The sequence below is a fragment of the Pleurodeles waltl genome, chromosome 1_1 (genome assembly GCF_031143425.1).
Source record: "Pleurodeles waltl isolate 20211129_DDA chromosome 1_1, aPleWal1.hap1.20221129, whole genome shotgun sequence".
Taxonomy (NCBI): Eukaryota; Metazoa; Chordata; class Amphibia; order Caudata; family Salamandridae; genus Pleurodeles; species Pleurodeles waltl.
Genome location: NC_090436.1, coordinates 532,385,603 through 532,398,669, shown reverse-complemented (window position 1 = coordinate 532,398,669; position 13,067 = coordinate 532,385,603). Strand labels below are relative to the sequence as shown.

The 13,067-nt window shown below is 45.1% G+C and overlaps 1 long non-coding RNA gene across 2 annotated transcripts in view; it reads right to left on the bottom strand.

Annotated features, from left to right (window-relative positions):
• Window positions 1-387: 387 nt before the first annotated feature.
• LOC138285585 (uncharacterized) overlaps window positions 388-13,067 on the bottom strand; it is a 31,187-nt gene continuing 18,507 nt past the window's right edge. For both annotated transcript variants that reach the window (XR_011201616.1, XR_011201617.1), the window contains exon 2: window positions 388-1,449. This is a non-coding gene — a long non-coding RNA (uncharacterized lncRNA). The remainder of the gene's footprint in view (window positions 1,450-13,067) is intronic.

The following is a 13,067-nucleotide window of genomic DNA, read 5'->3' as shown; positions in this document are numbered from 1 at the left end:
TGTTTACTTTGAAAATAATTGGTCAACAGACTTTAACAAAATGATGGTGGAAGAAAGGAAGGAAAAATGAAATACCAAGATAAATACAACAGCAGTCTTGGAGAATCAAATCATTAACATTTATAAAGCGCGCTACTCACCCGTGCGGGTCTCAAGGCGCTAGGGGAAAGAGGGGGTTCCGCTGCTCGAAAAGCCAGGTTTTTAGGAGTCTCCGGAAAGCGGAGTGGTCCTGGGTGGTCCTGAGGCTGGTGGGGAGGGAGTTCCAGGTCTTGGCCGTCAGGAAGGAGAAAGATCTCCCACCCGCCGTGGAGCGGCGGATGCGAGGGATGGAAGCGAGTGCAAGGCCAGAGGAACGGAGGAGGCGGGTGGTGACGTAGAAGCTGAATGTGAATGTGTTGTTAGCATTTATTTACATGGCACAAAGGAAATAAAAAGTGTTTCCAACAATAAAACAATGAACTAAACCAAAAACAAAAGTCTATCATGGCGGATTAAAGTATAGTTGTAGAGGGAAAATTGTTTTGTAGTCCAATGTACAAAATACAACTGTCCTCAAAAAAGGTACATATGTCCCTGAAATAGTTCACAGACTGAATGCTAGTCACACACAGGAGGAAATTAGCATCAGTGTCTCTTGGAGGTGGAGGTCTTGCCATCCTATCGTGGTGGTCCGGGTGACCGTCCCTCCCGTTGGGGGGTCAGGAGCACAGGTGCAGGGCCTGGGGAGGGGTGGGTAGGGGGAGGTATGGGGCACAGATAACCTGTCTGTGGCTGGTGTTAGTGGTCCAGATGTAGAAGGACTACTGACAGGAGTAGATGGTACCGGAAAAGCCCTGCACATGTGATGGTATATATCGAAAAGCCGCCCAGTCAGGGAGCTGATTTTGTCTTTGTGATTGCAGATTTCCAATATGAGCGCTCTCTGCACCTACCTAATCTCCTGGAGCTCGGTTATGATCTGACCCATAATGTCTTGGGACTGTTGCACTGCTCCGAAGACTTGGTCGATGGTGGCCTGAATGATAGTGACACCAGTGGCCTCACTTTGCTGGCCAACAGATTACCCCCCACAATCTCTACACCGACTAACCTGTGCCCTGGAGGCAGTGTGGCCCATCCCACTGGGTCCTGGCACAACTGGGTGTGGTATTGGTGTTGTCCCAACACCAGCCATGACTGGGGGGGGGCACAGGATTGGTGTTGTGTCCCTCTAGGCACAGGAAGTGGAGGTATCCTGATGCTGAGATGAGGTTGCAGCTGGGGTGGGAGGATTAGGTGTGGGCCAAGTGAAACTCGCTGGAGCTGTATGCGCAGACAGACCAGATGGACCAGGCTGCTCCTGATCATCCAGACTTGCAGGAGTGGAATCTTCAATACAGGATTGAGCTTGGTGTGGAGTGGAGGTGTCTGGAGTAGCAGATGGTGGTCCACTGGCCCTGGGATTTGGACCTAAAAGGAAATCAGACAATATGAAATTAAATCAGGTTTGTGCCTCAAATGTGTCTTCAGCTCAAAATGAGGCAACCTAAAAGGAAAATTCAGAATTAAAGAATGATTAGGCCTTTGTGTGACCTACGTTATTTTACATATGCAGTCTGATTTACACTGATGCAAACTCCAGTAATGATGCTGAAGAGATGCCAGACATGTAAATTGTTACTTAGAAAGTGTACATTACATGTACCAGACATTCAACCCAACACAGTAGTGAGAAGAGTTGAGCACTAAACCATTCCAAGGCCTAGCAGGCTACAAAATATCAAACAAACTGTATGACACCTTAATGGAAAAAATGACATTGGTCATCATATGGACAGTGCAAAGCAAATTGTGTGTGCATACTACTATTCAGCATGCCACATAACATGGTAGCAAATCTTGGATTCAATAGACTGTGAAATACGCGAATGATTACATCAATACAATATAGCTATGAGAAGGTGCCAATATGGCTGATCAACTCAACTGATGTTTTCATACATGGCATGACATGGTGACAAATGCACAACTTTTTTATATGTGTGCATATATGGAAGTAAAGGGAGGTAGAGAAACATTACATTGCAATATTGTTTTGTAGATCCAAAAACAGGACCTCGTGGTATTTGTAGTCATCTGTTAACACCATTGATAAAACTTGTTAAAAAGTGAGTTACACATACATATTTCAATAGCGGTAGTGGAGATGAACACATATTTAAAACATGCACACCCATATGGGCATGATGTGAATAGGTGAAAATATCACTTACAGCCACTATGCCTCCATATGCAAACAGATGGAGTTTTGAACCTTTTTTCTGGAGAACGACAACAGAGAGAAAGCAATGGCAATGGACTAGGCAAATGCAAGGGATGATCCATGGGGAACAACACACAGACAAACCATATATATTTATTGTAATTACCTAACGGCAGTTGCTAGTAGGTAGTTATAGTTACGACCTAGTTTCCATAGACTGAGCGTTTTTGTGCCTATAACGTTGACGATGCTTGATGAATCTTTGAATCTTCACAAAATATTAAAAACTTATACTTTGGTCAGTGCACCTGCTGCATTGAAAGTTTCAGGGTGATCTGGCAAGGGGGGCTGAGAAAAAAAAAAGGGGGGGGGGAAATCACAAAACACATTTTTCTCATTCATTTTTCCATAGGATCTTTAGACATGCCTACAGCTTAAACCACTCATTAGAATAACACCAAATTTGCCAGGAAGCTAGATCCTGTTGCACAGATCACGCTTTGTGTTTTGGCTGAAATCCATTCAGTAGTTTTGCAGAAATTTAAGGCCAAAAAATACAGACAGAGGAATGCGGATTCTCCATGGATCCAACTGTCCTTGTGTTGATATGTGATTGGCTGCCAACACTTCTACAAATAAGTGATGGCAGCCATCTAGGAGACTCAGCTTCAGCCAAGACCCTGGAAAAAAAGTTAAAAAAAAAAAAAAAAAAAAGGGGCCAGGGTAGAGTCACCCTGATCCCTTAGCTCTGGTGCTGGGATCCCAGAGGGACCCAGCCGGGGCATAAAAGCATTTAAAAAACAAAAATATATATTGACAAATTCCACGGATCCAGATGTGCAGATTTTGATTTTATATATTTCTTTTTTTTTTTTTTTAAAGGGCGGTCTCCCACCCTTTTCTTTTTATTAGCCTCCGGGTGGACTAGGTCCTGGGAGCATTGGGGTTTTTAATGAGGGGGTGGGAGGGGCAGACACGGCCCCCCCCCTCCAAAGGCTTCCTTTGGTCCCATGGGCATCCACCTCCCCGTGGCACTTTGTGAAATGTCGCAGGGGAGGTGCCTGGCCCCCACAGCCCCGGGGAGCACCACCTCGCCAGGCATTTGTGAAAAAATGTGTGGGAGATAGGGTATGTGCAACACCACTCCAGACTGGAAAACAAAACAAATTGGGGGTCCATTTCTGACCCCGCGCAGCCCCAGGGCTATGTATGGTGGAGGGAGGCCCCCTCAAGAAGCCACACTGATGGCCCGCCATCCCAGGGAAGCTTTGAAGCTGCTACCAAGTCACAGCAAACACTGTGATCTGATGAAGGGAGAGCTGTAAATCAGCTCTCCCTTCATCGGAGCTCAGGTTTCCCCTGTCAGCCTGCCAGCGGTGATCAAGGCAGGCAGACAGAGGAAATTACTCTCACAGAGACTGTAGCAGCTCCCTTTCTGTAACAGCAGTGCTGGCCCCCACAGGAGGTAGGGAGCCAGCAGGGACTGGGGGGCCTTCAGGCTCCCCCCACGGTCCCCAATGTCATGACCAGGCCCGGGGGATGCGATCGGCCCTGTGTCAGGGGTCCATGTGGCCACCCCCACCCCAAAAAAAAATATATAGGCTGCGTCCAGGGGTATGGGGCCTCTGGGGCCGTGATTGGCCCTGTGTAAGGAGGGCCATGTGGACCCTCCTTCCAAAAAAAAAAAATTATAATAATTAGGCCGCACTCCAGGGGATAGAGAGCCCGGGCCAAGAACTGCCATGTGGTCCCACTCCCCCCAAAAAAAGAAATCAGGCCCTTTTGAGGCTGGGGTGTAGACCCGATAGGTATTACATGGTAGGGGGAGTCCTTCTACCACCCTACGTGGTTGCTGTATATTGCAGGTGCCTGCGCCAAAGCCTAGTCGACAGTGTAGGCCTCCTTGACCACTTCCGGAACAAGACATGGGAAAGAAGGCAAAATGACATCTTCCCCATGTGGGAGCTTGCGGACAAGTTTGGGTGGCCAGTGTCTTTATGCCAATAGGATATCAAAATTAAATACTTCCCAAAATATTACACGAATGGTGCACTCTATGTCTCCCTCAATCTGGATATTTAGATCATGGACCCTGTCGGACGGGAGAATGTGCCCGTCTGCAGTCTCAACTGCAAGAAAGTTGATAGTTGGTGTTGTATCCAGATGATCTTTCAGACTCTGGCGACATACTGTGACTTCTGCTGCGCTGTCCAGCAGGGTCACTGCCCACGACTTGTTCTTCAGCAATGTTCTCAAGTTTGCTGGCACGTTTAATTGAAATTGCTGCCACCTTTTTCTTTTTAAATTGTGGCTATTGTTGTGGGGATTTGTCTTCTTTCTTGTCTGAACACAGCTGTAAGTCTTTCTTCTGTTTCACTTAGTCAGGATGTTGCTCTGACCGGCCCACTCGCTCACTGCGTCTATCCGGTGTGTCCTGAAAGGGACATGAATCAGCATATCAGTCTGGAGCCTTTAAAGTGTCTCTATTCTTGAGATTATATCTCTTTTTGGAGTTCTTCAGATGCGGAGAGTCTACTCTCTGACTTAGTTTGTCTTTATTTTGTTTTTGTTTATCCCAGTGTTTTTTTATAACCCTCATTTGCTTGTTTAGTAGCGTCCTTAGGAATGGTACTCTGAATTTCAGGCTTTTTCAGCTTTGACTCCCAAACTATCCTGTGCTGTACTAGTATAGGAGTCATAAATAATTTTCGATAGTTGTCGCTTCGGTTCCAACTGTGGAATCATATGGAGCCACTGGCTTATAGTCAACGCTACCGCTTCCCTTTTAATGTTCCAGAGTATTATTGAGGAGACTTTGTCGAAGTTCTGCATCAGTTTCATCCCCAGATCAAGGGCTGGAGCAGCTCTGTGCTCATTTTCAATTTGTTTTTACACTTCTGGTAAATTGGCAAGTGTTGGGTGCCGTGTGTGGTAGTATAAATTGCAATGAAGACTGTACCCCGTGTGGTGCAGTCGTCCACTGAGGGAACCATGCTGAATGACAAATACATTGTGAGAATTCTCTGTTTATCTTGGGCTCCCGTATGGGGAAACACTGCTTCCAGCTGGATAGGTTTTTGTGCTATCCAGAACGGAATCTTCTCATGTTCCGTGGGTGCTTTTCCCCTGATAGAATGTACTGTTTGTGGGTTAATCCCAGTAACGGCCAGTTGGTGACCAGCTGGTGCAGCCCGTGCTGAGTGGGTGTATAAGGTCCGCATAGCGATTTGTACTAATTGTCTGTAAAGTTCTACTAGCTCATTATAAAGTGTGCATAAATCAGCTATTTGCATAGCCTGTACGCCAAAATGCGGTTTGTAGGTGGCAAACATAGGCCACTTTGGTCCGTCATTATTAAGGGACTTAGGGCCAGATATAGCAAATGGTTTTATCCATTCTGTGTCTATGGGAAAATGTGTTTGTACATATGGGCCTTAATCTCATGGCTTGTATTACATGTAGTAGGGCGCCATTGAACCAATATTGATGTTCTTGATAGGAAATCGGTAAGTACAGGTATGCTTGGTACCGCTGCAGTACGTTCACTATTTTAAATGTGCGAAATGTATGTATTCTGTCATTTTTTTCAGGAAAGGTTACCCAGGAATAGAATGCTTCATGAGCTTCTACAGTAAATGTGACTTCCCCGCCCTCATCTGTTAAGCAATGTGCTTCTAAATGCTGTGTTAATGCGTGTCTGACATTTTTTAAAAATGTCTATGGCGTTAGCCGTATTGAATAATAGGTGCAGAGAATGAACAAGTTCAAGCTTGAACAACCTACAGCCTAATCAGGTTCTCCCTATTGTGCTGAGGTGGAATCTCTCTTTGACCAGGAATGTCTTGTGTAATGGTACCTAGGGTACCTGCTGTTTGTAAGACAGAGATTCTCAGGATATCCATAAATTAGTGCCAAAAGACCACTGTCGATGGCGCCATGTCGTAGTTGGACTTTCGCTCCTAGCCGAGACTGCTGGTTTAGGGTTGACAGCACTGTTATTTGTAGGTGACTAAGCCAATCCTACAACAATTCGTAACTGTTGGCACAACCCTCCAGGTTCGCAAGCAATACCTCACCAAAAACCCAAATAGTAAAAGGTGATTTCTGGCAACCTTACGCATGGACTGTAGATTGCGACATCTCGGGGGAGTTGTGGTGTAACGGAAGTTACCCTTTTCTCTCGTTAGCAATGAGTCTCAGTCACACAAAGGCAATGAAGGAAACGCGGGAGAACTTTCAATAGGTTTATTTTTAAAAAAGGCAATCTACGGTAAAATGCATGAGCTGCAATGATTAGGCTAATGAACAATAAAAGAAGCATAATTGTGAAGATAAGTTGTGACTACAAAGACCCCCACCATCTTACAATAGACTTGAGATGTAAAATCCCTAGCAAAGAGAAGCTAATCCCTAACATAATGAGAGCAAGGTATGATAAACCCAATCTGCCAGTACCATGTCCATGGGAAGTGTCCCCCAACCCGCATTACCTTGGAATAAGGTCTCTAGGTCAGACTCTGGTGGCACAAAGGCTGAGTTCTGTAGTCAGGCCTTGCACCCAACCCCTGTAATCACCCAATCCTGCGCTGTGCACAGCCTTCGGCTGTGCGCAGCAGATGTTGGCTCCCGGGACTGGCTGCTACCCCAAGCGACCCCGCCCACCCGAGGCCTATCTGGGCCCCCGGCGACCCCATCCCCTGGGGCGCAGCCTAATTATTTCTTTTTTTTGGGTGGAGGAGTGCTACATTTCGGCCCTGGGGACCCTAGGGTATGGATTACATTTTTACATTTTTTGGGGGAAATGGGGACACATGACCCCCCCCCCCCCCCTTCTCTAGGCTGATCTCGGCCCTCGGGACCCCATCCCCTGGGGCATGGCCTAATGATTTTTTTTTTTGGGGGGGGGGGGGGACATGGCCCTCATCCAGAGGGTCAATTTCGTCCCTGGGGACCCCATCCCCCGGTGTGACACCTAATTTTTTTGTGGGGGGGTCACATCACCCCCTTCTTGCCCTGGGGACCCCAGACCTGGGGTGCGGCCTAATACTTAAAAATAATTTGGGAGGGGCACCTGGCTCCCCTCTACAGGGCCAATCTCGGTCCTCTGGGGCCCCAGCCCCCAGTGCACAGCCTGATTTATTTATTTTTTGGAGGGGGACCACATGGCTTATCTTAGCTCCGGGGACTCTATCCGCCGGGGTGTGGCCTAATTATTATTATTTTTATTGGTGGTGGGGCACATGGTCCCCACCTTCAGCCCTGGGGACCCCAAACCCCGGGGCACTGCATAATTTTTTATTTTTTTGGAGGGGGGTCCACATGGCCCCCTTCCACAGGACCAATCACAGCACCAGAGGCCCCATACCCATGGGCACAGCCTACATTTTTTTTTAAACCTTGGATATTTCCAATGTTTTTTTTTTTTTTGCCAAAACTTAGTGCATGAAAGTAGGGACCTGAGCGCATTCTCATTTGGCTCACAAAAATGTTTTTGCTGTTATCCCCAGGGCTACAAGAACAGTCCAGAGTTGTTCCCAGCCCGTTTAACATCAATATTGCATGATTTTGACTAAGAGGCGTTGTCTTATGTGGATGACATCGATCTCACAGATAACGACCTCAACATTCATCTTGCCAGGGACGATTGGATCGTTTTTGGACTTGCAGCCCGTGGCTACAAATTCAGTTTTAAAAAACACAAAAAAAGCCTTTCTCAGTGTATTGTTCCTCAGATACGAGCTATCCAATGAGTGCAAGAGCCTAGCCCCACACCTTTTAGAAACATGTGCTCAACTTCAACCTTCAAACACCGTGAAGAAACTGCAGTCATTACTTGGTTTCTTTAACTTTGACAGAACTTACATTCCAGATTATGCACAGCGCATCAAACCACTCTATGATTTCATTTGCCCCGATTTCTCAAGCAGACACTGGACAGCTGAAAACACATGCATCCTTAGAGGACTGCAGCAAAACATGCTGGAAGCAAAACACTTACACGTGACAACAAAACAAATTTGGCCATCTGAATAATTACTAGTGCCACTGGGCTCACCTATGTCACCTTTAATGAGTGTGACACGGTGCCCATAGCACACAAATCACAGTTGTACTTGAAAACAGAAAAACGCTTTGCACCCACAGAAAAAATTCTGACTGCTGTACAGATGACTGTCATCAAGGAGAGGCCACTTGCGAAAGGGAAATGCATTATTATTGGTACTTCAGTGCCAGCCTTAGAGTCTGTCAACAAAGCATTCCTAATACAAAAGCATTACATCCACGTTGAATATAATGGGCAGCCTCCCTGACTGCTACTGATGTTGATTACATCTTTGACCCAAAACTTCAAGCACAAGAATTTCTCCAATATGAACAGGAGTACCCCACACCTCCTAACATCTTGCCACTTGACAAATACCAAACAGCCATTTACACTGATGGTTCAGCACAACCAATTGTGGGTACAAAACATCAGTACTCTGTCGCTTGCACAGCCATGAGCGGAGTGATGAAGAATGGTGCATTCCTCTGTCAGAATACCTACAAGCAGACCCTAGTGGACTACACAGCTCAGTTGGCTGAGTTTAAAGCTCTTCTCCTGTCACTGGAACATACGGATCTAGAACAGCTCACGTTGATTGTGTGTGATTCGTACTATTGTGTCCAGCCCTACAATGGTTATCTCAATCATTGGCAGCTGAACGGGTTCAGAGACTCAAAGGGGAACACCATAAAACACAGAACTCTGTGGGGGAGGGCGGCTGATCTTATGGGTAAGCTACCAGATGGTCATGTAGTACATATATTGGGCCACCAACGTGGAGGAGTACACGTTATAGGAAACACTTTGGCTGATGAAGTGGCCAAATCCACAGTAGCCACAGCTTCTGTTGCTGCAGTGGCTCATTCTCATATGAAAATGAATAATGAAATTCAAGCGGCCGTGAAAGCTTCAGTTGAAGGCAAGCCTCTCCCAAAAAGAATACCCTACTAAGTGTTCCTACCACATCAGTGCACCGAATGTTGTCTTTGTGACAATTCCTAGGGTTGATCGAGTGATCCCCAACTAGGACCAGAGATTAGATCTTATTAAAGCCGCGGTTGAGGGTGTTGCATCTGCTCATGCTGGTGTTGCGGCCACAATTTCATTCTTACAGAAAGGCTTCTGGTGGCGAGGTCTATACATACAGAACAAGCAATATTTCCTTTGCTGCGACATTTGCCAGTAAATAAAGGGCTCAAACATCAAACGCCCATCGCAGACATCCCTCTTAGTGTCCAATAGGCCACTACAATGTGTGTACCTGGACCATTGTGGTCCCTTTCAACCTGATGGTGCATTCAAATATATCTTATTCACTGTTTATTCTTGGTCTAGATTCCTGTGAGTATGGACACAGCAGTCGCCTGACGTTCAAACTGTTATACAAGACTTGGTGGACTTTATCAGTACATATGCGGTTGCAGCATTCCAATCGGACCAGGGCCCTTCTTTTGCCTCTAGGGCATTCAGGGACACCATGAGGACAACGGGTGCTGGACTTCATTACTCTTTCCCATATCATCTCAAGGGTTCTTCTGTTGTGGAGAGGAGGAATCGCCACCTAAAGCAGTCCTTAACAGCTAGAGTATTAGGTTCAGGCCGTAGTTGGCTTCATCATCTATATGGGGTGCAGAAAGCACTGAATAATCTGCCAAGACAGCCTTTGGGAGGATGCAATCGTTATGAGGTCCTCTCTGGGATACCTATCTATGTCCCAGTTCTAGATAGCCTGGTATGGTGGCAGCAGACACACCTTCTGACATAAATGAACGTCTTGCAGTCTTACAGGAGCTTCACCAATTTTGTGATGATAATCCATCCACCAGTGCTGCCACCTTAGGAATAAGGAATTTGCCAACAACTTCTACAGGTTAGATTCCTATAGTTGGGGATCTGGTGCGTGAGAAGATTGCTGTGAAGAAGGAATTTGGCCCATCCTACAGAGCACCCATTCCAGTCCTGGGAATACAAGGCACCAGAACTGTCATCCTACCACCGCTTCCAGGTTGCAAAGGGAACAGATTTGTCTCCATAGACAGCATAAAATTGCATCAAGTAGCTGATCCTGCACAGTGGACCCAGAGGTCTCCTGGGTAGTCCTCGGTCCCTTCTCACCTCCTCCTCAAAGAAGAAACAACAACACTTCTGAATATACCAGAGTGCACAACACTATAAATGCCTTTTTAAGCATGGGGAGAACAGAAAATTAACTTCTGCTGATTCCTGTTACAACTTTGCTGACAAGAACTGTCAAAGATTTGGCTGCTTTGTACTCCAATGCAATGCAAACTGAGAACATCGTCTACTATGAACCTCCACGTGAAGTGGCTCCATCCACCAGTACTGCACCAGCTCCTGTGTTTGCAGAGACTGCTTCTGGTTATTTCATAGACAATCAAGACTTTTCTAAGTTGCCGTTGCGGATGAAATTTAACTGTTTCAAAGACACATAAGCTGTACACATGGCTTAAAAATAACTATGTGTTTTATCCATTGTATTACCTGTGGATATTACTGACATTGCTTACCTTTCTGTTATGGATTGGTTGTGTGACAGGTTTCTTTCTCCTGATAAATGGTCATTATCTTCCTGAACGCTCCTCTGTAGAGCCAGTGGATGAAGTTTTAACACCATATCTTTCCTCACATAAGGTCTGAAGAGACTTGTCCCTTGTGAACATTTCAGAAGTACCAATTCCAGATGCGATTGTTTGATATATATGGCCCTACTGAGGTTATCTAAATTCCTTATGATTTCAAAATTTCAATGATTGATGTAATTACACCAGGTGTTGTTTCTGATGACTGGTATGTTCAAACAGTTGATTCTATGCTTGCTGAGCTGCAGGGTTACACTGTATTTGAAAATGATGTTTATATGAGCACAATGAATTATGGGAAAATGTTCTGTTATAACCACTGGGAACATTACAATCTGCACTGAGCAACTAGACATTAATCAATATTTAATTACACACAGTGGGAACATTGTTCAACTCCACCTGTGGGGAGCCCCAAAGTCTATGTAGACAAATCGGCACACTTTTTTGGGCATGACACTACAAATGAAGGTTCATAATATTTTAAATCACCACCTACTACAATGTGGAAAATGTTGCTAACTGACACAACATTAATCTATTCAGATTCCTTTGTGTCCCGAATTGCTGTCGAAGGTTATGAATATTGGAAGAGCACTATTGATGTGAAAAGTGTATGGAGAACAGAAGATTGGCAAATTTAGGCTAGGGAAGCCTTGTTTAGAGCATGCTTTATTCCTCTTCAAATTATATTTTTAATTGACACGGTTCAACAGACATCCTGCCTAGGGTTAGCAAAAATGAAGAAAATTATTGTTCCCCGTATCCCGACACCAGACAAATTCACCAATTGGCAAGCATTCCTAAATGTCACCGAGGAAGAACGGAATGCTTGGGTTCAGGATGGTACCTATGATTCCTCACTTTCAAGTCCCGGCGGATGGTTATTGTGGCCAACAGACGCAAATGGGTGTGAGGTGTTTTGTGTTAATTCCTCAGAGGGTTTCAAGATTAGCCGTCCGGACCCTCGCTATGTCTCTGGTATGGTTACCACATACAGTGTGGGTAAATTGTGCCAACAATGGTTATGCACTAACAACTTAGCAGCAGTTAAAGAACATCCTAGTCTGCTATCAGAGGAAGTAGACTTGCAAGGTTTTTTGCTGGGTCCAAGAAAGCCCACTCTAAACGATTTCTGCATGACATTTACAATGAAATAAGGAAGCTTTCTCAAATGGAAGCAGCAGCACCTTTAAGGCAGATAGATAAGGAAAATATGAAAAAAAACTTTAGCTGTTGTCCATAATGCTATGAATACTCTGTCCAACAGAATGTACACACTTATTATTATAGTGTCTTGTGCAATTGATATAATTCAGGATGACATGTCCCTTTTACAACATGGGCAAAGTCAGCTGCGTTCCATCATGCAGTAAGGTTGGTCGTTAAAGATTCTAAAAAATGGCCGCGTCTCATGGTAACATTTGCTGCTTTTAATCTGTCCAGGGAACAACAGATAATGGCTAAAGAGGAGGAGAGTTCCGCCATGCTCAACGTGGAAAAATTAGAAAAGCTGCCTTTCACCAATGCAGAAAGTCCTTCAACAGTATGGCTTGTACATGGCTTTATAAATCTGCCTATTTCCACCTTTAGTTTCACAAAATGTTTGAAACATTTTGCTGTGGGCAGATATGAGTGGCTAAGAGAAAGCTATATTAAAGAAGAGTCGGGCTGCCTTTCGAGTTCAAATGTCTGAACGGCGAAACAGAGGTCTTTCTAAGCAGAAGCGAATGTGGGATTACTGTTTGTCATTCAATGAACTTCCTACAGGTGTCCCTTCACGGCCTTTGCATTGCGGGGTCGCAAACTTGCCATGCTTTCTGAAGGATACTCCTGTCCCTTTGATTTGTCCAGCATTTCATATACTTTTGAATGGAAGTTATGTGGTCCTGAGTGATCAGAGCTGCTGCAGAATGAGACCAGGAATTGCCTACACAATTTTAGTCTCTCAAATTGTAACTTGTTGTGGGCATTTTCTACCCCCCACCCCAACACACAAGAGATAAGAGTAGCAGAAATGTGGCCTCACATTGACACTACTAATGTAAATTATGACAAGCTGAGCAGACTAAAAGGTGCTACTGTTCCAAAAACAAGTGTGGTTGATATTGGCCATAGAGACTTATGTTCTCCAGATGTGCGAGATCATCAGCCGAGATACAATCCCTATTAAATACAA